Source organism: Pristiophorus japonicus, chromosome 3 (genome assembly GCF_044704955.1).
Source record: "Pristiophorus japonicus isolate sPriJap1 chromosome 3, sPriJap1.hap1, whole genome shotgun sequence".
Lineage (NCBI taxonomy): Eukaryota > Metazoa > Chordata > Chondrichthyes > Pristiophoridae > Pristiophorus > Pristiophorus japonicus.
Window position 1 is genome coordinate 317,848,275 of NC_091979.1, and position 26,937 is coordinate 317,875,211.

A 26,937-nucleotide genomic window follows, 5' to 3' on the forward strand; every position below is an offset into this window, starting at 1 on the left:
GAGCCACTGTCGCCCTGACCTGCTGATGCTGTCAGTGGAGAGGGTGATATGGGTCACTGTCGCCCTGACCTGCCGATGCTGTCAGTGGAGAGGGTGATATGAGCCACTGTCGCCCTGACCTGCCGATGCTGTCAGTGGAGAGGGTGATATGAGCCACTGTCGCCCTGACCTGCCGATGCTGTCAGTGGAGAGGGTGATATGGGTCACTGTCGCCCTGACCTGCCGATGCTGTCAGTGGAGAGAGTGGATTAGGTCACTATTGCATCGACTTGCCGATGTGATTGTTGTGATGCATGAACGGCTCTGGTCTGTCCGTCGTCGCCCCACGCCCTTTGCCCTTTGCCATTGTGGGAGGGGCTGCTCGCTCTGGTTCCGGGTCACCTTGGATCATCAATACCAACTCCTGCCTCCAGGGAGAGGGGGTGCCAATACACAGTGACACACCCCAGATTCCCCCAGATGGCCCCTCACATACCTCCACCTCCTGCCCCTGGAGAGCACCCACCCCACACAGAGCCCCCTCACCTCCTGGTTCATCCTTCCCACACCCACACCCAGCTGTCAGCCGGCCATGCAACAACACATCCTCACATCCCACTGACTGATCCTGGTGGATCGGAGGCCCTGCTGTTGTGTCAGTCGCAGGCCGGCCTCGCTCTGCTTTTCACCGCTACTCTTTCCAGAACTTCCGTACCGCCGCCATCTTTACGCTGCTTATGGTTTTCACAGGATGCGCACACAGCTTCGAAGACACTGAAGAGACAGAAGTTGCTGAAGGTGCCGTCTCGGCAAAATAACTGGAACTGCGCAGGCGCGAGAAATTCATTTCGTTGCCAGGAAATGCAACCAAAGAAAAAAGAAAAAGGAAATAAAAGTGAGGGGCTCCAGTCCAGAATACCCAGAGCGACCAAACTGTGTACGTGAATGGAAACAGGGACACTGATCTACATAGGTGTGGTCATATAACAAGGACAGGATAGATTGGCCTTGGTAAATAACCAGAAGCCATTTGAAAGGTAGAATATCAGAGGGCGCACTGCTGGAGGTATTTCCATGGGAATGAAGAGTCCGGAGATGTGCAGAATGGATCACGGGGCATAAAAACAGTGGGGAATTTGGAGGTCATTTTAAGATCCAGAAGCGGCAAAGAAATGGAGGAAACCCTGTTACTGGCCAGGAAACACAAGGCAGCAAAATAAAGCTGAAAAACCAGTAGTACAGAGTCACATGGAGTTGATGGCAGAAAATACAGATTTAAGCATGGTTGGGGATTGGGCAGTGGTGGAAACCAGATTTAAGAATGTCCCGGGGAAAATACAAGATCTCATTGAAACATATAAGATTCTGCAGGGGATTGACAGTATAGATGCTGAGAGGTTGTTTCGCCTGCTGGAGAGTCTAAAACTAGGAGGCATAATCTCAGGATAAGGGATCGGCCATTTAAGACTGAGTCGAGGAGGAATTTCTTCACTTTGAGGGTTGTGAATCTTTGGAATTCTCTACCCCAAAGGGCTGTGGATGCTGGGTTATTGAGTATATTCAAGGCTGAGATAGATAGAGTTTTAGACTCTAGGGATATGGGGATCGGGCAGGAAAATGGAGTTGAGTTCGAAGATCAGCCATGATCTTATTGAATGGCAGAGCAGGATCGACGGGCCACATAGCCTACTCCTGCTCCTTATTCTTATGTTCTTAAGTAGCATTAAACTTGAAGTTAGGCTAAAATAGAGTCATTATTCGAGGGAGAGGAATTTAAACAGTAGGGGCCCAAGTTTCGGGCCGCGCCTAGAGCGGAGCAGCCCCGACCTGGACGCCCGTTTTTCGCGCCACAAAGTGCGCCTAAAAAAAACTTACAGATTCTCCGGCACCCTGCAGGTCCTCTGGAGCCGGGCGCGGTGCTGCACAAGTTGTTGGGGGCGGAGCTAGGTCCCTGCGCTGAAAACAGTGCCGGGACCTGTGCACGTGCGCGCTACAGTGGGCGCGCATGTGCAGTAGCTCCAGGCGCCCAAAACTGTGTGGGAGGGGCCCGAAGCACGCAGCCCCTAGCCCTGGCCCAATGGCCTCACTGGGGCTGTGTGTATAAGGCTGCCTCCCACGGCCAGCTCCTGCTTCCTCCCGACCCGACTTGACTCCCGTTTCCCCCCCACCCGCCCCCGGACCGGATCCGACCCGGTCTCCCCCCGACCTGACCGCGCTCCCCCCAACCCGACCCGCGCTCCTGACCCCGGACCCTGGACCCAACCTGAACCAACGCCACCTACCTGTAAATCTGGTGCTGGGGACAGGCTCTGCCCGAAGTCTTGGGCCCGGCCGGATCAACCTCCATCCCCCTTCTCCTTCCCCCCCTCTCCTTTCACCCACCCTCTCGTTTCCCCCACTCTCCTTTCACCCCCTCCTTTCCCCCCTTCTCCTTTCCCCCTTCTCCTTCCCCCCCACTTTTCCTTCCCCCCCTTCTCCTCTCCCCCCTTCCCCTTCTCCTCCTCCCCCCCTTCCCCTTCTCCTCCTCCCCCCTTCCCCTTCTCCCCCCTTCCCCTTCTCCTCCTCCCCCATTCCCCTTCTCCTCCTCCTCCCCCCTTCCCCTTATCCTCCTCCTCCCCCCACTTCCCCTTCTCCTCCTCCTCCCCCTTCTCCTTCTCCTCCCCCTTCCCCTTCTCCTCCCCACTTCCCCTTCTCCTCCCCCCTCCCCTTCTCCTCCCCCCTTCTCTCCCCCCCTTCTCCCCCCTCCCCCGTCTCCCCCATCCCTCCCCCTTCCCTCCCTCCCCCTCTGCCTCCCTCCCCCCCCTCTCTCCCTCTACCCCCCTCCTCCCCCTCCCCTCACTGTCAGAAACACAGACACTGACAGACAGAGAGTGAGACACACACAGACAGACAGACAGACAGAGAGATCGAGACACTGACAGAGACACACTGGGGTCTGGGTGGGGGGGGTGTCCCAGCACACTGTTGGAGGGCTCCCGGTGCTGCAGTCGGAAAGTAGAAAATGTTTTATTTATTGATATTTAAAAAAATATATATTTCTTATTAATTTTTTTGGATTGATTTATTGGTTGATTTATTGATGTTTTTATCATTTATTATTGATGATGGCTCTTTATTTGTAAAACTGAAGTGTTTAATGTTTGTAAACTTCCCTTTAAACCCCCCTCCCCCCATTCCCTACGCCTGATTTGTAACCTACGCCTGATTTTCTAAAGTGTCGACAAGGTTTTTTCGAGCGTACAAAAATCTTCACTTACTCCATTCTAAGTTAGTTTGGAGTAAGTTTTCACTGACGAAACTTTGAAAACAGGTGTAAGTGGCCGGACACGCCCCCTTTTGAAAAAAAAATTCTGTTCCAAAGTGAAACTGTTCTAACTGACTAGAACTGGAGCAAACTAAATACAGAGAGAATTTGAATTTCTAAGATACTCCGTTCTACACCAGTTGCTCCAAAAAATCAGGAGCAACTGAGGCCGAAACTTGGGCCCTATAAGAGAGGAGATTGGGGGATGGCAATGCATGAGCAAGGAGGGTCATCTGGAGCAAAGCAGCACACCAGCCCAAGAGTCATGTAACCTCTCACAAAAATATCAAGAAATCTGAAAATATGTACAATGAACGTTAGATAAAGCTCAATACACACATTACTCGAGCTTTATCAACCGTTTATTGTACAGAGGAAACGTTACAAGGACACCCTCAAAGCCTCCCTGATAAAGTGCAACATCCCCACTGACACCTGGGAGTCCCTGGCCATATACCGCCCTAAGTGGAGGAAGTGCATTTGGGAGGGAGCTGAGCTCCTCGAGTATCGTCGCCGAGAGTATGCAGAAATCAAGCGCGGACAGCGGAAGGAGTGTGCGGCAAACCAGGCTCCCTGCCCACCCTTTCCCTCAACCACTGTCTGTCCCGCCTGTGACAGAGACTGTGGCTCTCGTATTGGACTGTTCAGCCATCTAAGAACTCATGCTAAGAGTGGAAACAAGTCTTCCTCGATTCCGAGGGACTGCCTATGATGTAGATGATGACTCACATTTAAGACAATTCCCAGTTCAAAAATGTTTTCGCTTGTCTGGACTTTCCGAGTGGAGTCTCCAACACAAAGAGCTCAATTTTCCCCAAGCCTGTTTTCTGGCATTTTGCCAGAGTTACACCCGTTTTTCCAGGCCTGAAATGCGGCGGAAATAATTTGCCAAACGTTCCCCAATGTATAATTCGAATTTGGCGCCACGCAGCGTGTCCAATCACCTCGGAGCCTGCTGTCTGCGCCGAAAAACGAAGCCACACCTTCTACGCATGCGTGGGAAAAAATAGTTACGTTTTTGGTGTCGTTCCAATGGACGCGCAGGCTCAGTACAGCACGGATTTAGCAATGGGCCATTTGTAAAGAGCCAGTTGTGTGTGTGAGAAGGAGTGCTGTGCGAGAGCATTGGAAAAATCACAGCTGCAGCAGTACAAGATGCAACGCGGTGCAAGGACCAAGAATTTCTTACAGGAAGAAGTGAAGGCACGAGTTACTGTGATTGAGAACTGATGGCAGGAGCTGGACACCATAAAACATAAAACATAAAAGTTCCAATAAAGAAATGAAGAAACGCTGGAACCAAGTTGCAGAAGATTACTGAGCAATGGTGACCACCACGAGATCTGGAGGCTGTGTAAAAATAAATGGTAGGACCTTGGTCAAGTAGTTAGTGTAAGTAATATTTTCATTTATTCAATGCAATTGTAAATGTGACCAACTGTATATGTCCCACCCAGCAGAAAGACGCCCTCTCCACAAAAGTCATTTTCATCTTTGCAGAGGAATGTGGCACATAATAAAAGGGAAAGAACTCGAACAGGAGGAGGCCCAGCAAATCTGCACCCACTGACACCCTAAGAAGAGAGGGTCGCTGCTTTGATGGGTCCTGCCTGGAGAAAAGCAATCAGTACTGCACAATCTGGGCCCTCACTCGAGGGAGAGGGCAAGCCCTGCAAATTCATCATGGCCCTTCAAATCAACCTGCTGCCTGGCCTGTGATGTGTGAGCCTACTCATGCCACCCACCCTGCCCCCTCCTCTGCTGCTAACCATTTCACTGTTCTGTTATATTTTGCAGAACTTGAGGCCAACCCTGACGATGCAGAAGAAGATTCAGACGCGGACGAGCTTGAAGAGGAGAACATCTTCCAATCCAACCCTCCAAACCAAGAACATGGGGGTGAGGGGGAGGAAGAGGGGATGGAGCTGGATAAAGCTCCCACTGTTGTACTGACTTTGGAGAAGGTGCCGCTCATGGAGGTGACAGCCCCTTCCGTGACGAGTGGTTTGAGTGTTGGTGGGACATTCCATGGTTTCACACCTTCCCAGGCTGCGGGTCCCAGTGTTGGGGTGCAGCGAGGCACACCCAGGGCCCCACCTTCCCAGGCTGCGGGTCCCAGTGGTGGGGTGCAGCGAGGCACACCCAGGGCCCCACCTTCCCAGGCTGCGGGTCCCAGTGGTGGGGTGCAGCGAGGCACACCCAGGGCCCCACCTTCCCAGGCTGCGGGTCCCAGTGGTGGGGTGCAGCGAGGCACACCCAGGGCCCCACCTTCTCAGGCTGCGGTTTCCAGTGGTGGGGCGCAGCGAGGCACACCCACGGCCCCACCTTCCCAGGCTGCGGGTCCCAGTGGTGGGGTGCAGCGAGGCACACCCAGGGCCCCACCTTCCCAGGCTGCGGGTCCCAGTGTTGGGGTGCAGCGAGGCACACCAAGGGCCCCACCTTCCCAGGCTGCGGGTCCCAGTGTTGGGGTGCAGCGAGGCACACCCAGGGCCCCACCTTCCCAGGTTGCGGGTCCCAGTGTTGGGGTGCAGCGAGACACACCCAGGGCCCCACCTTCCCAGGCTGCGGGTCCCAGTGGTGGGGTGCAGCGAGACACACCCAGGGCCCCACCTTCCCAGGCTGCGGGTCCCAGTGTTGGGGTGCGAGCCACACCCGTGGGGAAGAAGGGAAGGAGAGCTCAACCGCGCTCTCCTGAGGTGCAAGATCTAACAGATGTGGTTCAGATGATGTCATTGAGTACGGAGAGCATTGACCTTACCCGATCACTCCTGGAGACCATCAGTGGGGTGAGTGATGAGGTCGTGGGACTGTCGGGAAAAGTAACAACATTCACGAGAAATGGGAATGATATCCGGGACCATCAGTGAGGGACTAGTGGCCATGAGGGAGGGAATGTCCGAAGTAGTGCAAACCACATTACTGGCCGTGAGGGAGGGAATGTTGCAGGCCGTTGAGACACTGTCAGGGTGTATGAGGGATGGCATGTTGCAGTTAGCTACTGTAATAAGGGACCTCGTGCCCATTGACAGATTCAACTGTCACTCCCACTCCAATCCCCACATCGGTCTCTGAAGAGCCCAAAGCCGGGCCCTCCAACTTTCCGCCTGACGCTGACGCCCCCCACCCTCAGGAGGTGCGCTGTGCCCAAGATGTGAGAAAGAATAAGCTTGGTATCAATCCCAGAAACACTGTGCCACCGCCTGCGGGCAGGGGTGGTGGAATGTCCAAGGCCAAGTGCAGCGGGCGGTCGGAGAATAAGGGGGATGAGGGATGGGTGCAGCCTTTCTTTGCTGCTGTTGTTGTTATTATTATTGTTACTGTTGGAACTGTTCTCAAATTAAAAGTTTTTTGTAAGTTATGTAAATTTACAAGTTTATAAGTGATCTTAAAGTTTTTAAGTGATCTTAAAGAGTCACATTAAAGTACAATCTGATACAAGAATAATTTTATTAAAATTAAGTGATTGTAAACTTTTGAATAAAATATATTTTACATTAAAACTGAACCATGTTCCATTAACACAACGCAACATTATGGAACAGCTCAAAACAGTCACTATGTCCATGTGGATTAGTTGCTGACTTAAATTTAACCTTTGAAAGAAGCTCAAAATGGCAGGAAAGCAGGCAGCACATGTTCGCAGTTGTATCTCTCCGGGTCTGTATGGATGGACCACACCCAAAGGTCTTGTGACTTCTCCTCTTTCCCCCTCCCCCGCCACCTTGAGTCGTGACTTCTCTATCTCCCTCCCCGGGTTCCAAGCCTTCTGATCGGCACCTCACTCTCACTCTCACTCCTCTCCTCTCCTCTCTTCTCTCCCCACCCCCCCACCAGCCTTTACTACTTCTCTATCTCCCTCCCCGGGCTCCAAGCCTTCTGATCGGCACCTCACTCTCACTCCTCTCCTCTCCTCTCTTCTCTCCCCACCCCCCCACCAGCCTTTACTACTTCTCTATCTCCCTCCCCGGGCTCCAAGCCTTCTGATCGGCACCTCACTCTCACTCCTCTCCTCTCCTCTCTCCCCACCCACCCCCCCACCAGCCTTTACTACTTCTCTATCTCCCTCCCCGGGCTCCAATTCTTCTGATCGGCACCTCACTCTCACTCCTCTCCTCTCCTCTCTCCCCACCCCCCCACCCCCCCACCCCACCAGCCTTTACTACTTCTCTATCTCTCCCCCTCCCCCCCCCATCCCACGGCTTGTTTTGTAGCTGAACCCCGAGCGACTGTGTCCGGGTATGAGGCCGATTCTGCTGACCAAACCTACGACCCTCCAGCCCTGCTTTAAGACGTTCACTGGTGGCGTGTGAGTGAGTAAAAAAATGAGAGAACTTCTGAAATCCAACAAATTTACACTTCTACGTTGACAGGTAAAAAAAAGTTGAACTTTATTATTGATTTTGCCAGTGTTCATGACTCCCTCCAAAGTGTTTGATTTAGAAACAATGGCTTCTCTCAGCGCAGATTTGTAAATGTGCGCTGGTTTTCTTAACTCACCAGAAGGTTTCTCGGGAGTGGCCAGATACGCCGATCTAAGAGAAAGAAAATGTTGGCTGAAATGTGAACAATTGAAAAAACCGTCGCAGACATGAGGGGAAAATCGTAAGATTGGAAGTGTGAATGCTGGAGAAATTGGGCCGATTTGTAGATGCAAGTACACAGCCTGGTGGAGCCTGTCAAAGGAGGACGTGTATCTGATGAAGTGAACACATGGATGTTGAGCAGTGCATGTGTAAACTCGAGCACGTACATGGAATTTGACTGATGTATGCATGCGGGAACTTAACAATGCGAGGTTGGCATTGCTGTCGAGGTGAGCATGGTCATGAACTTTGACACGTCGGGCTCCTTCCAGGTTGGAGCAGGCGATAGTTCCAACATCTCGCAATTCGCCGGGCACTGTTACATAAGAGAGGTCACCGAGGCTCTGTATGTAAATAGAGCAGAATACATTTCATTATCTCTTGCTGACAAGCACCCAGCCCAATCAGTCCGCTCCACACAACCCCGACACCCCTTGCACTGCAACCTTCTACACTCCACCGCAAGCGGAGCCATTCGATCTCCTGGGAGAGGCAAAAACCAAATAAAAACCCAGGCCCATTGGGGAAAAAAACATGGGAAAATTCCTCACTGACCCATCCAGGCAATCAAAACTAGTCCAGGAGATCACCCTGGCCATATTTGATTCCCTGCATTACTTCCCATCGTATCTGCACCAGCTAACAAGAAGTTATCCAGTCTCATCCCACTTACCAGCTCTAGGTCCGGAACACTGCAGGTTACAGCACTTTAAGTGCCCATCCAAGCACCTTTTAAATCTGGTGAGGGTTTCTGCCTCTACCACCCTTCCAGGCAGACCCCAACAACCCTCTGCGTGAAGAAGCTTCCCCTCAAATCACCTCTAAACCTTCCACCAAACACTTTAAAATTATGCCCCCATATAATTGACCCCTCCACCAAAGGAAATAGGCCCTTGCTATCCACTATATCCAGGCCCCTCAAAATGTTATACACCTCAATGAGGTCTCCTCTCAGCCTTCTTGTTCCAAGGAGAACAAACACAGCCTATCCAATCCATCCTCATAACTAAGATTCTCCATTCCAGGCAGCTTCCTCATGAATCTTCTCTGCACCCTCTCCAGTGCAATCACGTCCTTCCTATAATATGGCGACCAGAACTGCATGCAGTATTCCAACTGTGGCCTAACCAGAGTATTATACAATTTAAGCATAACCTCCCTGCTCTTGTATTCTATGCCTCGACCATTAAAGGCAAGCATTCCGTATGCCTTCTTAACCACGTTATCCATCTGGTCTGCTACTTTCAGGGATCTGTGGACAAGCACTCCAAGGTCCCTTTGTTCATCTACACTTCTAAGTGGCCTACCGCTAAATGTGTATACCCTTTCCTTGTTAGCCCTCCCTAAATGCATTACCTCACACTTCTCCGAATTAAATTCCATTTGCCACCGTTCTGCCCACCTGACCAGTATATTGATATCCTCCTGCAGTCCATGTCTTTCCTCTTCATTATCAGCCACACAGCCAATTTTAGTATCATCTGCATACTTCTTAATCATACTCCCTATATTGAAATCTAGATCTTTGATGCATGCCACAAAAAGCAAGGGACCCAGTACTGAGCCCTGCAGAACCCCGCTCGCTGGAAACATCCTTCCTGTCACAAAAACATCCATCAACCATTACCCTTTGCTTCCTGCCTCTAAGCCAATTTTGGATCCAATTTGCCACTTTGCCTTGGATCCCATGGGCTTTTACCTTCGGGACCAGTCTGCCATGTGGGACCTTATCAAAAGCTTTGCTAAAGTTATATACACTACATCGTATGTACTATCCTTGTCAACCCTTCTGGTTACCTGCTCGAAAATTCAATCAGGTTAGTCAAACATGATATTTAGCAAATCTGTGCTGACTGTCCCTGATGAATCCTTGCCTTTCTAAATGCAGACTTATCCTGTCCTTTTGGAATTTTTCCAATAATTTTCCCACCACTGAGGTTAGGCTGACAGGCCTGTAATTACTCGGGCTGTCCCTTTCTCCCTTCTTAAACACGGGTACCACATTAGCAGTCCTCCAGTCATCCGGCACCATGCTTAAATCCAAAGAGGGCTGGAAAATGATGGTCAAGGCCTCTGCTATTTAATCTTTTGCTTCGCTCAACAGCCTGGGATGCATTTCATCCGGACCTGGGGACTTATTCACTTTCAAAGCTGCTAAACCCCTTAATAACTCCTGTCTCACTATGTTTATTTCATCCAGAATTTCACACTCCTCCTCGATAGCAGTATCTGCATTGCTCCTTTCCTTTGTGAAAACAGACACAAAGTATTCATTAAGAACCCTCCCAACATCTTCCGCCTCCACACAATGATTACCCTCTTGGTCTCTAATAGGCCCTACTCTTTCTTAAGTTATCCCCTTAATCTTAATATATTTATAGAACATCTTTGGGGTTTCCTTAATTTTACTTGGCAAGAATTTTTCATGCTTTCTCTTTGCATTCCTAATATCCTTTTTAATTTTACCTCTGAACTTTCTATATTCCTCCAGAGATTCTACAGTACATAGCCATCCGTATGTGACATACGCTTCCCTTTTTTCTTTATCCTCCACTGTAAGTCCCTGGACATCGAGGGGGCTCTAGAATTGTTATTCCCATCCTTTTTATTTAAGGGCACATGTCTGGCCTGAGCCCTCTGGATCTCCTCCTTAAATGCCTCCCACTGTTCCGACACTGATTTACCAAGCCAGGCCCTCAAATCTGCCACCAAGCTCATGGTCTACAGGGCTGTAGTAATACCCGCCCTCCTGAATGGCTCAGAAACATGGACCATGTACAGTAGACACCTCAAGTCACTGGAGAAATACCACCAATGATGTCTCCGCAAGATCCAACAAATCCTCTGAGAGGACAGACGCACCAACATTCGCGTCTTCGGCCAGGCCATCATCCCCAGCATTGAAGCACTGACCACACTCGATCAGCTCCGCTGGGCGGGCCACACTGTTCGCATGCCAGACACGAGACTCCCAAAGCAAGCGCTCTACTTGTAACTCCTTCTCAGCAAACGAGACAAAGGTGGGCAGAGGAAACGTTACAAGGACACCCTCAAAGCCTCCCTGATAAAGTGCAACATCCTCACTGACACCTGGGAGTCCCTAGCCAAAGACCGCCCTAAGTAGAGAAAGTGCATCCGGGAGGGCGCTGAACACCTCGAGTCTCATCGCCGAGACCATGCAGAAATCAAGCGCAGGCAGCGGAAAGAGCGTGCAGCAAACCAGTCCCATCTACCCTTTCCCTCAACGACCATCTGTCCCACCTGTGACAGGGACTGTGGTTCTCATATTGGACTGTACAGCCACCTAAGGACTCATTTTAAGAATGGAAGCAAGTCTTCCTCGATTCCGAGGGAATGCCTATGATAATGATGAGCTGTTTCCAGTCCACTGTGGCCAAATCACTTCTCAACTTAGCAATTTAGGACTTTTATTCCTGGTCTCTCCTTGCCCTTATCCATAACTACCGGTTCCTTGAATCTGACTGAATTATGGTCACTAGCTCTCCCACTGATACCCCTCCCACCTTCCCAGCTTCATTCCCCAAAACTAAATCCAGAACCGCCCTCTCTCGTGTTGGGCTTGTTACATACTGACTAAAAAGTTCTCAAATGCATTTTAAGAATTCCACTCACTCTATAGCCTTCACACTATATCTGTCCCAATCAATATTAGGAAAGTTGAAACCCCCTACTATTACTACCCTATGGTTTTTGGACTTCACAGAAATGTGCCTCCATATTTGCTCCTCTATCTCTCTCCCACTGTTTGGTGGCCTTTAATACATGCCCAGCAGTGTGATCACCCCTTTTTTATTTTTCAGTTCGACCCATATGGCCTCATTTGATGATTCCGCTAACATATCATCCCTCTTCACAGCTGTAATAGTTTCTTTAATCAATGCCGCAAACACCCCCTCCCTTTTTACCCCGCTCTCTGTCTTGCAACCAGGAATATTTAGCTGCTAAACCTGTCCCTCTTTCAGCTATGTAATGGCTATAATATCATACTCCCAAGTGTCGGCATGTGCTCTCAGCTTATCTGCCTTATTTGCTATACTCCTTGCATTGAAGTATATACCATTTAGTACAGGAAGACTTCCTTCATTACTACTTACTAACCCTTGTTTCCTCTGTCTTACAAATTCACTTTCTACATTCTTGCTTTCAAATTTCAGCTTTACTTCCTTCCCAATTGAATTTGTTCTCAGGCTACTGGGCAACAGGTCTATCTGGTGATGACGTGGCTCATGACTCCGGTACAAAACCCAACCACACGTGGGCAGCATAAATATAATGAAAGCCATGCTGCCACATGGAATCTGAAACAGCAGACCATTGGCATGCTTAAACAACGCTTCCGCTACCTGTACAGCTCTGGAGGGGCCTTGCAGTACTTGCCAGAGCACGTCTCAAATTTGTCGTGGTCTGCTGCATGCTCCACAACCTCGCAATCATGAGGGCACAGCCCTTACCCCCGCGTATATGGTGAAGAGCAGAGAAGGAGGATGAGGAAGAGGAAAAGGAGCAGGAAGAGGAGGAGGAAGAGGAAGGGAGGAGACAGCCAACACAGCCCCTTTCTGGTCGGGCTCTCTGTGATCGACTCATTCGACCCCAATTCCCCATTAGCAATAGTCCCACAGCTTACCTCTCTCTGACACTAACAATCACATCATCGTCTTGGCCATAATGTGATGATAAAAGCCACCACAAAACAAACATTCCTTAACAAAGGTTTTTAATCAAACCATCCAATGTTACATTCCAAAGCTAACTAATTACCCTTGTGCAGTCCCTTAGTGCCGATCTTCCGTGTGCCTTTGCCTGCCCACTGCTCCCACACAGTGCTAACCCAGTGGCTGCAGCATGGCTGGTGGAAGGCTGCTGACATTCAGTGGGGAGCCTGCAGATGGCCTTGCATGACAACCTCGAGGAACTGTGCACCTAGAAGGCCCAGCTTTGGACTGCCCCACCTCGGCATGGGCAGCAACAGTCCAAGCTGGCTGGCTGACAGGCTAAATCAATGGCACTGATGGAGTGGTCGGGGTGGGAGGATGAATGCTGTCCGCCTGAGAGAGGACAGCAGGTTCATGCTCCATGGAGCCACATCCACTCCCCTGGGACGGCACCTTCAGCAATCCCAGTAATCTGTTGGAGGACAGATTTCTGGACTGCTGTGACACCCTGCGAGCCCCTTGGAACATTGGTAACCGCAGAGATGGCAGCAGTCTATGCTTTTGTGGCAACAGTCTATGCTTTTGTGGCAACAAGCTGACCTTGCATGACTTCAGTCTGAGCTTAACCATTGCAGCACTCAGACATTGGGTGCTGCTGCTTGTGCTGCAATGGAAGCTGAGACACCGGCCATCAGACGCTGCACCATGGTTAGGTCCACAAATGTGCGAATCGATTTGTCCACCACTCCCACGCTGCAAAGGATGGGCTCCCAGCTCTGCGCAAAGCCATGTGCAAGGTTGGTGCTGGACTCCTCCACACTTCCATGCTCCTTGACATTGCTGTGTCTTCCCCATTACTGCTTTCTGCCTCTTGCAGTTCCTGCTCCTCCACCACTGTTTGGCCAAGTTGGAGTTCTTGACTCTCTGAAATGAACAAGACCGAAGGGTTGGGTTGTGGTGAGGAGAGCGGGGAAAGCAAGAGGTGCATGCTCACACACCTGCAGCTTGTAAAGCAGAAGAGATTGTGGGTTGACGGGGGGGAAGTGGGATGTGAGAAGAGGCGTGAAGAGATCATCATCTTGCAGTGTTTTAGCCCGCCACTCAGCACGGGCTCAGCGATGGGCGTGTCAATGATCTCCAGCACCATCTCCTCCATTAGGGTAAGGTTATGCAGGCCCACCTGCCTCACTGCGTGTAGCCCCTGTGGCCTACAGTTATGAACCACCTTGTCCTGTAAGAGAAAGGGAATTGTGTCAGTGAATGTGGCAATTACCATCCCGAGTGTTTGTCTGTTCTTCAGGATGTGCTGAGACTCATTGTTTTACATCAGTAAATACCTCGAGATAATCGTGGTCCATAATATCTGCCTGAGACACTGTCAGAATATGTGAAGCAATATTATGACTGTATAGAATTGAAGTTTAATTTTTATCTTCAAAACCTGAGTGGAGATTAATTTAATTGTATTTGAAAGTTTACATGATATAATACTATAAACAAATCTGCCTTTGCCCTCATTTCTTCTGGCTACCACAACTGTGTACAAATAATCCAGCTCGATGCATATCAACTGCTTTGGAACAAATACTACTGTATTTCTGAAAACAAGCTCCTTGTTCAATAGTCTACACTTACATTTACCTCATAATGCTGTTTGTCAGGAAAATTCGACAAATTCCTTCTTCAACTTTTCCTGCAATGGTGAGTTGATCAAACACAGTACTCGGTGTGTTATCATTTCCAGCTTAATTATTTCCTGAATGTGAAACTCGAAACTGAAACTGGTAAACAAACCTCACCACCACTGCTTTGCTCTCCAGGGGTAGTGGTGCCAGAACATGAGCAGTGTATGATGTCACAGATCTCCATGGGCCCAATTACCACCATGGACCTGTTTACCAACGGAGAAAGAGCCAGCAAAACCCAAGCTGATTGGGTGATCTCAACTCTACCTTCTCACTATATCCCTCAATCAGTTCCACTGGAATCCATTGCCATCTCCATGATAAATTGATCTCAGTGCCTCTAATGCCTGGACCGAGAAATTCTAATCAGTCTGTTGAGTGAGGCAGCAATGGGGTGTGAACGGCTTGACCAGTGGCGTTATGTGTGGGTGCTGCCTGATGGGAAATTCGGTTATGTTTCATGCACAAGGACCGCCAGGTCCCTCTGTACTGCAGCCTTTTGTAATCTCTCTCCATATAAATAATAATTAGCTTTTTTATTTTTCATGCCATAGTGGAAAACCTCACACTTTACATAGAAACATAGAAACATAGAAAATAGGTGCAGGAGTAGGCCATTCGGCCCTTCTAGCCTGCACCGCCATTCAATGAGTTCATGGCTGAACATTCAACTTCAGTACCCCATTCCTGCTTTCTCGCCATACCCCTTGATCCCCCTAGTAGTAAGGACCTCATCTAACTCCTTTTTGAATATATTTAGTGAATTGGCCTCAACAACTTTCTGTGGTAGAGAATTCCACAGGTTCACCACTCTCTGGGTGAAGAAGTTCCTCCGCATCTCGGTCCTAAATGGCTTACCCCTTATCCTTAGACTGTGACCTCTGGTTCTGGACTTCCCCAACATTGGGAACATTCTTCCTGCATCTAACCTGTCTAACCCCGTCAGAATTTTAAACGTTTCTATGAGGTCCCCTCTCATTCTTCTGAACTCCAGTGAATACAAGCCCAGTTGATCCAGTCTTTCTTGATAGGTCAGTCCCGCCATCCCGGGAATCAGTCTGGTGAACCTTCGCTGCACTCCCTCAATAGCAAGAATGTCCTTCCTCAGGTTAGGAGACCAAAACTGTGCACAATACTCCAGGTGTGGCCTCACCAATGCCCTGTACAACTGTAGCAACACCTCCCTGCCCCTGTACTCAAATCCCCTTGCTATGAAGGCCAACATGCCATTTGCTTTCTTAACCGCCTGCTGCACCTGCATGCCAACCTTCAATGACTGATGTACCATGACACCCAGGTCTCTTTGCACCTCCCCTTTTCCTAATCTGTCACCATTCAGATAATAGTCTGTCTCTCTGTTTTTACCACCAAAGTGGATAACCTCACATTTATCCACATTATACTTCATCTGCCATGCATTTGCCCACTCACCTAACCTATCCAAGTCGCTCTGCAGCCTCACAGCATCCTCCTCGCAGCTCACACTGCCACCCAACTTAGTGTCATCTGCAAATTTGGAGATACTACATTTAATCCCCTCATCTAAATCATTAATGTACAGTGTAAACAGCTGGGGCCCCAGCACAGAACCTTGCGGTACCCCACTAGTCACTGCCTGCCATTCTGAAAAGTACCCATTTACTCCTACTCTTTGCTTCCTGTCTGACAACCAGTTCTCAATCCATGTCAGCACACTACCCCCAATCCCATGTGCTCTAACTTTGCACATCAATCTCTTGTGTGGGACCTTGTCGAACGCCTTCTGAAAGTCCAAATATACCACATCAACTGGTTCTCCCTTGTCCACTCTACTGGAAACATTCTCAAAAAATTCCAGAAGATTTGTCAAGCATGATTTCCCTTTCACAAATCCATGCTGACTTGGACCTATCATGTCACCTCTTTCCAAATGCACTGCTATGACATCCTTAATAATTGATTCCATCATTTTACCCACTACCGATGTCAGGCTGACCGGTCTATAATTCCCTGTTTTCTCTCTCCCTCCTTTTTTAAAAAGTGGGGTTACATTGGCTACCCTCCACTCTATAGGAACTGATCCAGAGTCAATGGAATGTTGGAAAATGACTGTCAATGCATCCACTATTTCCAAGGCCACCTCCTTAAGTACTCTGGGATGCAGACAATCAGGCCCTGGGGATTTATCGGCCTTCAATCCCATCAATTTCCCCAACACAATTTCCCGGCTAATAAGGATTTCCCTCAGTTCCTCCGCCTTACTAGACCCCCCCGACCCCTTTTATAACCGGAAGGTTGTTTGTGTCCTCCTTCGTGAATACCGAACCAAAGTACTTGTTCAATTGGTCCGCCATTTCTTTGTTCCCTGTTATGACTTCCCCTGATTCTGACTGCAGGGTACCTACGTTTGTCTTTACTAACCTTTTTCTCTTTACATATCTATAGAAAGTTTTGCAATCCGTCTTAATGTTCCCTGCAAGCTTCTTCTCATACTCCATTTTCCCTGCCCTAATCAAACCCTTTGTCCTCCTCTGCTGAGTTCTAAATTTCTCCCAGTCCCCAGGTTCGCTGCTATTTCTGGCCAATTTGTATGCCACTTCCTTGGATTTAATACTATCCCTGATTTCCCTTGATAGCCACGGTTGAGCCACCTTCCCTTTTTTATTTTTATGCCAGACAGGAATGTACAATTGTTGTAGTTCATCCATGCGATCTCTAAATGTCTGCCATTGCCCATCCACAGTCAACCCCTTAAGTATCATTTGCCAATCCATCCCAGCCAATTCATGCCTCATACCTTCAAAGTTAGCCTTCTTTAAGTTCTGGACCATGGTCTCTGAATTTACTGTTTCATTCTCCATCCCAATGCAGAATTCCACCATATTATGGTCACTCTTCCCCAAGGGGCCTCACACAACGAGATTGCTAATTAATCCTCTCTCATTACATAACACCCAGTCTAAGATGGCCTCCCCCCTAGTTGGTTCCTCGACATATTGGTCTAAAAAACCATCCCTTATGCACTCCAGGAAATCCTCCTCCACCGTATTGCTTCCAGTTTGGTTAGCCCAATCTATGTGCATATTAAAGTCACCCATTATAACTGCTGCACCTTTATTGCATGCACCCCTAATTTCCATTTGATGCCCTCCCGAACATCACTACTACTGTTTGGAGGTCTGTACACAACTCCCACTAACGTTTTTTGCCCTTTGGTGTTCTGCAGCTCTACCCGTATAGATTCCACATCATCCAAGCTAATGTCCTTCCTAACTATTGCCTTAATCTCCTCCTTAACCAGCAATGCTACCCCACCTCCTTTTCCTTTTATTCTATCCTTCCTGAATGTTGAATACCCCTGGATGTTGAGTTCCCAGCCCTGATCATCCTGGAGCCATGTCTCCGTAATCCCAATCACATCATATTTGTTAACATCTATTTGCACAGTTAATTCATCCACCTTATTGCGGATACTCCTTGCATTAAGACACAAAGCCTTTAGGCTTGTTTTTTTAACACCCTCTGTCCTTTTAGAATTTTGCTGTACAATGGCCCTTTTTGTACTTTGCCTTGGGTTTCACTGCCCTCCACTTTTCCTCATCTCCTTTCTGTCTTTTGCTTTTGCCTCCTTTTTGTTTCCCTCTATCTCCCTGCATTGGTTCCCATCCCCCTGCCATATTAGTTTAACTCCTCCCCAACAGCACGAGCAAACACTCCCCCGAGGACATTGGTTCCGATTCTGCCCAGGTGCAGACCGTCCGGTTTGTACTGGTCCCACCTCCCCCACATTATACTCCATCTGCCAACAAACTTTTGCCCACTCACTGAGCCTGTCTATATCCTTTGCAGATTCTTTGTGTCCTCCTCACAATTTGCTTCCAATCCGTCTTTGTATCATCAGCAAACTTGGCTACATTACACTCGGTCCCTTCATCCAAGTCATTAATATAGATTGTAAATAGTTGAGTGATCAGCACCGATCCCTGTGGCACCCCATTAGTTACAGTTTGCCAACCGGAAAATGTCCCATTTATCCCGAATCTCTGTTTTCTATTAGTTAGCCAATCCTCTATCCATGCTAATATATTACCCCCAACCCCGTGAACTTTTATCTTGTGCAGTAACCTTTTATGTGGCACTTTATGGAATGCCTTCTAGAAATCCAAATACACGACATCCACTAGTTCCCCCTTATCCACCCTGCTCATTACATCCTCAAAGAATTCCAGCAAATTTGTCAAACATGATTTCCCTTTCATAAAACCATTGTGACTCTGCTTGCCTGCATTATGATTTTGCAAATGTACTGCTATTGCTTCCTTAACAATGGACACCAGCATTTTCACAATGACCAAGACTATAACTGGTCTATAGTTTCCTGCTTTCTGTCTCCCTGCTTTTTTAAATAGGGGCATTACATTTGTGGTTTTCCAATCTGCTGGGATCTCTCCAGAAACCAGGGAATTTTGGTCGATTGCAACCAATGCATCCATTATCTCTGTAGCCATTTCTTTTAAGACCCTAGGATGCAGGCCATCAAGTCCTGGGGACTTGTCTACCTTTAGTCCTATTATTTTACCGAGTACGTTTTCTTTAGTGATAGTAATTGTTTTAAGTTCCCGCCTCTCTATAGCCCCTTGATTATCTATTATTGGGATGTTTTTAATGTGTTCTACCTGGAAGACTGATACAAAATATTTGTTCAAAGTCTCTGTCATTTCCCTGTTCCCCATTATTAATTCGCCAAACTCATCCTCTAAGGGACCAACATTTACTTTCGCTGTCCTCTTCCTTTTTATATACCTGTCGAAGCTCTTACTATCTGTTTTTATATTTCTTGCTCATGTAATCTCATTATCCATCTTCTTTCTCTTTATTATATTTTTAGTCGTCCTTTGCTGGTTTTTAAAAAAATTCCCAATCCTCTGGCCTCCCACTAATCTTGGCCACATTGTGTGCCACTGTTTTCACTTTGATACCCTCCCTTATTTCCTTAGTTACCACGGATTGTTCTCCTTTCCCTTAAAGTCTTTCCTTCTCACTGGGATATATTTTTGTTGAGAGTTATGAAATAGCTCCTTAAATATCTGCTACTGCTTATCAACCGTCTTACATTTTAATCTATTTTACCAGTCCACTTCAGCCAACTCTGCCCTCATACCTTTGTAATCACCTTTATTTAAGATCAGGACACTGGTTTGAGACCCAACTTTCTCACCCTCCAACTGAATTTGAAATTCAACCATGCTATGACCACTCTTTCCTGGAGGATTCTTTACGATAAGACTATTTATTAATCCTGTCTCATTACACAGTACCAGATCGAAGAAAGACTGCTCCCTGGTTGGTTCCACCACATACTGTTCAAGGAAACCATCCTGGATACACTCTATGAACTCTTCCTCAAGGCTGCCCTAGCCAATTTGATTTGTCCAATCAATTTGAAGGTTAAAATCGCCCATGATTACTGCCATTCCTTTTTACAAGCCTCGATTATTTCTTGATTTATACTCTGTCCAGCAGTGTAGCTACTATTATGTGGCTTATAGACTACACTCACTGGTGACTTCTTCCCCATATTATTGCTGATCTCCACCCAAGCTAATTCTACATCTTGATCTTCTGAGCCAATATCATTTCTCACTACTGCACTGATCTCATCCTTTATTGGCAGAGCTACCCCACCTCCTTTTCCTTTCTGTCTATTCTTCCGAATTGTCAAATAACCCTGAATATTCAGTTCCCAGCCTTGGTCACCTTGCAACCACGTCTCTGTAATGGCTATCGAATCGTACCCATTTATATCTATCTGTGCCGTCAACTCATCTCTCTTGTTAAGAATGCTGCGTGCATTCAGAAAAAGAACTTTTAATGTTGTCTTTTGATCTTTTCCCCTGCTTTGACCCCACTTTCTGTTACACTCTTATGTTTATACATTCTGTCCCTTCCTGTCACACTCTGGTTATCATTTCCCCCAGTGCTACCCTGCTCTATTGCCTTCTCCTTTCTCTTTGACTTACTAAATTTCCGCTCACCTGAACCCTTCCCCCATCCCGCCCCACCCACTTTTTAGTTTAAAGCACTCTATGCAGCCCTAGTTATTCGATTCGCCAGGACACTAGTCCCAGCACAGTTCAAGTGAAGCCTGTCCCAGTGGAACAGCTCCCTCTGACCCCAGTACTGGTGCAAGTGCACCAATAATCGAAACCCATTTCTTCCACACCAGTCTTCGAGCCACGCGTCCATCCCTCTGATCTTATTTACCCTATGCAAATTTGCTTGTGGCTCAGAGATTATTACCTTTGTGGTTCTGCTTTTTAATTTAGCCCCTAGCTGCTCAGACTCTCTCAGTAGAACCTCTTTCTTTGTCCTACCTATCTCATTGGTCCCTACATGGACCACGACAACTAGAATTACCCCCTCCCATTCTAAGTTTCTCTCCAGCCCCAAGGAGATGTCCTTAACCCTGGCAACGGGCGGGCAACACAGCTTTCGGGACTCATGCTCTCGGCTGCAGAGAACAGTATCTATCCTCCGAACGATACTGTCCCCTACCACAACAACATTTATTTTTACTCCCCCCACTTGAATGGCCCCCTGTACCACGGTGCTGTGGTCAGTTTGCTCATCCTCCCTGCAGTTCCTGCTCTGGTCCACACAGGGAGTAAGAGCCTCCAACCTGTTGGACAAGAGCAAGGGCTGAGACTCCTCCACCACTATCTCCTGGATCCCCATACCTGCCTCGCTCGTAGTCACACTGTCCTGTCCCTGACCACGGATCAAATTTGAATTATTTAACCTAAGGGATGTGACTGCCTCGTGGAACACAGGATCCGGGTAACTCTCCCCCTCCCTGATGTGTGGCAGTGCCTGAAGCTCAGTCTCCAGCTCATCAACACAGAGCCGAAGTTTCTCAAGCTGCCAACACTTACTGCAGATGTGGTCACCATGGATCTCACTGGTGTCCACCAGCTCCCACATGCAGCAGCAGAAAGACATCGCCTCCCCTGCCATCTCTAATGTACTTTATTTCATTAATTAAGTTTTGAAGTTTTGAATGTTTAGTTTTTAATCCCGGCTCTTAATTTAAACTAATGCCCAAGAAAAAGGGAAAAATACTGACTAACCAATCGCTTCCCTGCTTTCCTGTGACATCACACCTTGATTTCAGTTGACTTCTTCCCCTCCCAGGTCTGTTAGTGCTGGTTGGGCTGGCTCTTTAGCACTTTGCCAGTTGAGCGAGCTGTTTAAAGGGTTACTGTATTACTGTAAGCTCCTCACGCTCTCGCATTGTTTTGGTGCCACTGCAGGGCTCTCTCGCGCCCTTTGTAGGGTTGCCGCTCCTCCTGTTCTCGTGTTGTTTTGGAGTTAACAGCGATATGGTAGTTCCAAATATATCCGGTATTAAACCCAACAATGTCTCTGCGATGTCCGTGCTCCGTGCTGCGTTGGCTGCTCGCACAGTTCGAATGACCCCGAAGCTTCAGCACTAGCATCTCAGAGACATTGTTGGGTTCAACATCAGATATATTTGGAACTAGCATATCGCTGCTACCTCTGCAAAGTTATGGGGACAGTGATCGCACACCATGTTGTCCTGTAGTGAAGACTTGAAAGGCACCAGCTGCAGAGACGGCTTATGGCAAATGTGGATGCTGGCCACAGGAGAGACTCCAGACAGCGGGGCAGGAGGCCATACAATCGGAGGGTTTACCGTGCACATTATTCTTACCTTGACATGTCTGAGGAGCTGTGCCTATGAAGGCTGAGGTTCCGCAAGGAGGTGGTGACAGAACTCTGCCACCTCCTGCAGACATACCTGGCAGCTGTATTCGGCACCAGGACTTCGCTGTCAGTGGCAGTGAAAATGACAATAACCCTCAACTTCTATGTTACCGGCTCCTTCCAGTCTCCTGTAGTCGATATCTGCAACATCGCGCAGTTTGCAGTACATTGCTGCATTCGCCAGGAGACCGACACTCTCTACACCAAACGAATGGACTACATTAAATTCAGCATGTCCAGAGAAGACCTGGATGTGTGCTCCCATGGCTTAGCAAGGATAGCGGGCTTACCCAGGGTTCAGGGGGCCATTGATTGTACGCAGGTGGCATTGAGGGCCCCGCCCCAAGATGGAGAGCTGTTTCAGAATCGCAAGGGATACCACTCCCTCAACGTTCAGCTTGTCTGCGATCACAGGCACATAATCCTCGCTATCAATGCCAGCTATCCTGGTAGCTGCCACGATGCCTTCATCCTGCGGGAGAGCAGTGTGCCACGACCCTTCCAGCCAGAGCATGATGGCCGTGGCTGGCTCCTCGATGACAAAGGATATGGTGTGGACACCTGGCTAATGACACCCCTCCGCAATCCCACAACCCCTGCCGAGCAGTACCATAACAGCAGCCATATCGCAACCAGGACTTTGTAGAGCAAACTAACGGGGTCCTGAAGCAGCGTTTCTCCACTGTACAACTGCAGGGATTGTCTTGTGACAACCTCGAGTTCTGGCTCATCATCAAAGTGGTGCTGAGCATCACTCAGGCACGCAGTCACACCCTGGGGAGCTGGCTCCCGTGTTTCCCCTCCTCCATGGCATTGCTGCAGGTCACTGGGTCCCGGAGCATCACCCAACTCCGCCTCCCCGACCACCCCTTCATCAACAAAGGTGCTGGCCCTGCTCTCAGATGCTGCTGGCTCATGCGTGACATCAAAGGAGGTGTCCTCCTCCTCCTCCTCCTTGGCAGCATCTCCACCAGTGGAAGGGTGACGTGAAAGCCCAGGTGTGTCTGGTTGATGATCTGAAAACACAAACACATAGAAGACTGGTTACCTGCAGGGGAGTGGGCAAGGAGTGGTGAAGGCATTTGAGAATGGCAGTCTGATGGAAACAGCTGAAGGATTGTGGTATCAGACCTAAGTGGTCTGGCGGGCACTGCAAAGGAACTCAATATACCATCACTGTCCCGAGGGGGTTCAGCCTCACCCGCCACACAGGCACCAACTTGAACACCCATCAGGGCTGTGACGCATTCCTCCAATGCAGTGAGGACCGAGAGTTCAGAGTCCCCTCCTCCAGTCCTCATCTGCTCTCTGCGTGTGGGAGAGCTTCCCCTGTAAGATTAAAGAGGACGTCTGATTTAAAACCCTTCTATCAGTATGTCCCATGTGCCTTAAATAGTTTATTGGATGTTACTGTCTGAGAGTCTTCACAGCTTGAGGTAACTTTCATTCGCTGCATTGATCTGCTGTGGCAATGCTTGAATTAGGGGGCCAGGGCCTCATGTTACCGGGGAGGTGATCGTCTTCAAGACACATAAGAAGACTGAAGAGTTAACAACATCAGGAATGGGTCTGCAGAACCGAGTAGGGAAGTTTTTAGCACATGCAGGCCCTTGCAGTGCGTGTGGCTACAAATGGGAACTTTGCATCTGGTCTCACCCACGTAGGGCATGGGTTCCGAAACACTACATTGAGCAGAGAGTGCACATTGAGCTCAGAGCATAGCATGTTGACGTTTAAGATTTAAGAAACCCTCACCAGCCGAGTCATGTCATTCCACTTTTTCTGGCATTGAGTGGCACTTCCTGGCCCCAATGTCAGTCACAGACACTCGTTCTGCGATTTCCCTCCATAGGACTCTGTGTGTCTGTGGTTGTGTTCTCCTCCCAGCCTCTGTCCTAAGCAACTCCCGCCGCATCTCCAGGTCATCAAGTGTATCCACAGCGGTGTCTGAGAAACTGTGGGCATGTTGGGGAGCTGCTGCTGAAAGGTCTCCATGCTCACCGTCTGAGTGAATGCGTAGGAAGTGAATATAACTATGAGGTGTTGAGGCCCCCAACAACGCCTCAATGGACTCCAGGTGTTGCCTGCTGTGTATCAGTAAAGCATGCACTCCCATGTTCCGCCACCAGGGAGCGCAACCCCTGAAGTCCCAAGGGATCCCAGCATCCCTTCGGAGCACTTTATATAAGCCGGCCCCCAAGGCCTGTTCCTCACTCTGGAGTGTCTTAATAAAGACTGAGGTCACTGTTACTTTAACCTCCCTGTGTGCAGTCTCAGCTGTGTTAGGAACACAATAAATGACGACGAGTATACGATTCCAACGCAAAGATGCAGCAAACTGTGGGCATCCTGGAGAAGTTCTCGGAGGGTGAGGACTGGGAAGCCTATGTTGAACGGCTTGACCAGTACTTTGTTGCCAACGAGCTGGACGGAGAAGGAAGTGCTGCAAAAAGGAGAGCGGTCCTTCTCGCGGTCTGCGGGGCACCGACCGACAGCCTCATGAAGAATCTTCTGGCTCCGGTGAAACCCACAGATAAGTCATATGAGGAGATGTGTATACTGGTTCAGGAGCATCTTAACCCGAGGGAGAGCGTGCTGATGGCGAGGTATCAATTCTACATGTGCCAGCGTGAAGATCAGGAAGTGGCGAGCTACGTCACCGAGCTATGGTGACTTGCAGGACAATATGAGTTTGATGGCTACCTGGTGCAGATGCTCAGAGACTTTTTTATACTGGGCATTGGCCACGCGACCATCCTACGAAAACTTTTGACTGTAGAGACACCGACCCTCAGTAAGGCCATTGTGATAGCACAGGCGTTTATGTCCACCAGTGATAACACCAAACAAATCTCTCAGCACACAAGTGCTAGCAATGTTCATAAATTAACTGGAACTGTGTTTGCGAGCGGAAATGTACAGGGCAGAACCCACGAGTCTGCAACTGCCAGCAGGCCTCAGGTGACCCAGATGATTCAGAGTCCCCAACAAAGGATGAATGCAAGGCAATTCACACCTTGTTGGTGTTGTGGAGGCTGACATTCAGCCTATTCATGCCGCTTCAAAGGTTATGTTTGCAAGAGCTGTGAAACAATGGGGCACCTCCAACGAGCTTGCAAACGAGCTGCAAGCTCTGCAAATCATGCTAACCACCATGTACCAGAGGAAGATCGGTCCATGGTGGATCAAAGCAATTTCGAACCTCAGAGAGAGGAGGCAGATGCTGAAGTACAAGGGGTGCACATATTTGTGACGAAATGTCCACCTATAATGCTAAATGTAAAATTGAATGGCTTACCTCTAGCCATGAAGCTGGATACTGGCGCTAGCCAATCCATCATGAGTAAAAAGATGTTTGAGAGACTGTGGTGCAACAAGGCACTCAGACCAGCCCTGAGCCCCATCCACACAAAACTGAGAACGTACACCAAAGAGCTTATCACTGTCCTGGGCAGCGTCATGTTCAAGGCCAACTACGAGGGCACGGTGCACGAACTGCCACTCTGGATTGTCCCGGGCGATGGCCTCACACTGCTTGGAAGGAGCTGGCTGGGCAAAATCCGCTGGAACTGGGATGACATTCGAGCGCTATCACAAGTTGATGAGGCCTCATGTACCCAGGTTCTTAACAAATTTCCTTCCCTTTTTGAGCCAGGCATTGGAAACTTTTCCGGGGTGAAGGTGCGGATCTACTTGGTCCCAGAGGCACGACCCATTCACCACAAGGCACGAGCGGTACCTCACATGATGAGGGAGAGTGGAAATTGAGCTGGACAGGCTGCAACGTGAGGGCATCATCTCCCCAGTGAAATTCAGCGAGTGGGCCAGCCCGATTGTTCCAGTACTCTAAAGTGATGGCACGGTCAGGATTTGCGGCGATTATAAAGTAACTATTAATCGTTTCTCGCTACAGGACCAATACCCGCTGCCCAAGGCAGACAACCTATTTGCGACGCAATGGTAAGAGTACAAAATAGCAAATGTTGCTTATTTAGAATAGTAAACACCAAGATAGACGGCATAGGAAGAGGTCATAAATAGCAGTAATGGCACAATCTCACTCAACAACATGTAAAATCTCACAACAGGGAAGGGGAAAATAAGCGGTTAAAACATTCCACCCACACACAACCACACCTCCCACTTCCACCCTTCTTACCAATTCCTATCCTAAATTGAGTCTGTGAGGGGGTTTGGGCTGCACTCAAAATCCTATCAACTCCGGGGTTCTGGGGGCACTTATTTCAGCTCGGGGTCCCTCTGGGGTGGGTTCTACGTTGTCGGTCAGTTCGGTTTTCCTCCTTGATGTTGCGTTGGTTTCTTCGCTTTGCCTTTCGGTTGGCTTCTTCTTAAAAAGCTGCTGGAGTTAAGCCCACCTTCCCCAGAGCGAGGGCCCTGTGAAAAGCTGACCAAACTCCTAAAAGCTGACTCCAACCTCCAACATCTGGTTGGTTTCCTTGCTCAGCTCAGCTGTGGGAAGTCACTGCCACTGCCTGCTGGTTTTCAGTCTCGGTGGCTTCGTCTGCGGAACTGCTGCTTCTTCCTCTGGTGGAGCGAGAGCGAGAGGGAGAGAGAGCTGTCTCTAGATGCAAGCTGCAAGCTCCAAGCTCCAAGCTCTCCAACTTCCAAAACCTCCCCCCTCTCCAAAACCTCCCCCCTCTCCAAAACCTCTAACCTCTCCAACTTCCTTGTGTGTTTTTTCAGCTTTTCTTATAGTCCGTTCATGGGGTGTGAATGGCAGTTCGATGTGTATCCATCTGTCTGGAATGAAGATGATTGTTCACTATCTCGACAGAGGTGACATTCTGTCTGGGCTGGTCAAACTGATTGCATCAGACCTGTGGGCCTTTGTTTAATTATTCAAACTGATACCCTTTGTGTTGCCTTGTGTATTACTGGGGAGATTTTGCCTGTACAGGGTGGCCAAAGTCCCATCATCCTCCGCGGTT

At 48.8% G+C, this 26,937-nt stretch overlaps 2 long non-coding RNA genes across 2 annotated transcripts; one reads left to right on the forward strand and one right to left on the reverse strand.

The window, feature by feature from the left end:
* The first annotated feature begins 7,474 nt into the window (after window positions 1-7,474).
* LOC139259592 (uncharacterized) lies at window positions 7,475-12,121 on the forward strand. The gene is made up of 3 exons (XR_011592609.1): window positions 7,475-7,653; window positions 7,784-8,096; window positions 12,075-12,121. It is a non-coding gene; the product is annotated as an uncharacterized lncRNA (long non-coding RNA).
* LOC139259591 (uncharacterized) lies at window positions 7,840-14,267 on the reverse strand. Its single transcript, XR_011592608.1, has 3 exons — window positions 14,181-14,267; window positions 13,720-13,770; window positions 7,840-8,210 (listed from the first exon to the last, which is right to left on the reverse strand). It is a non-coding gene; the product is annotated as an uncharacterized lncRNA (long non-coding RNA).
* Window positions 14,268-26,937: the final 12,670 nt, after the last annotated feature.